Here is a 583-nt window from a genome sequence, read left to right as displayed (position 1 = left end):
ATGTTCAGAACATCCCTTAGTCGTGTAATTTCTTTACCACAGGTTTTGCTTTCCTTAAGATATGCATCCGCTTTAGGATTTTCAATCGTCTATTAAACGTTCTCTGACAAAACAAAAAGCTACTTTAGAAAGAGCTGATTGAGTGCTCGTATTAGAACTTTGGTTAGTATGTGAATGTCCACATGCGCTGTCAGCCTCTTGACACACAGTTTCAGACTGCCTCTCCATGCACCACAAAAGACAAGCATGCTGAGTAGGATGTACCTAGAGCTTCCTTCTTGCCCTGGATGAGACTCAGACTGTAGAGATTTGAAGCAGAGGAAAAATTGAGGCAAATGTCAATTTTGACTTGATGGGAAGAGTTGTCAATAAACCCTACCGTATGTCTTAGAGCCCTTTATCTTTTTTATCATGAAATTCAGCTTATGGTTGGGTACACTCACTAGCGCTTACCACAAATACATGTGCTGCATTGGATACTAATATTAAGTGGAAAAAGTGGGGAGAAAACAGCACACTGATCATTGTGATGAAGGCGAAAACAAAAGGTGATAGAAAAACAGATTTACTTTCTTGATAAAAG

General features: G+C 39.3%; 1 protein-coding gene across 1 annotated transcript in view; it reads right to left on the bottom strand.

Moving 5' to 3' along the window:
- The window catches only part of CCDC82 (coiled-coil domain containing 82), a 12,755-nt gene that overhangs the window by 6,391 nt on the left and 5,781 nt on the right, over positions 1–583 (bottom strand). The gene's annotated exons all lie outside the window — the stretch shown is intronic.

The sequence above is a fragment of the Charadrius vociferus genome, unplaced genomic scaffold, assembly GCF_000708025.1.
Source record: "Charadrius vociferus isolate BGI_N301 unplaced genomic scaffold, ASM70802v2 scaffold1, whole genome shotgun sequence".
Lineage (NCBI taxonomy): Eukaryota > Metazoa > Chordata > Aves > Charadriiformes > Charadriidae > Charadrius > Charadrius vociferus.
This window is presented reverse-complemented; position numbering and strand designations above follow the sequence as displayed.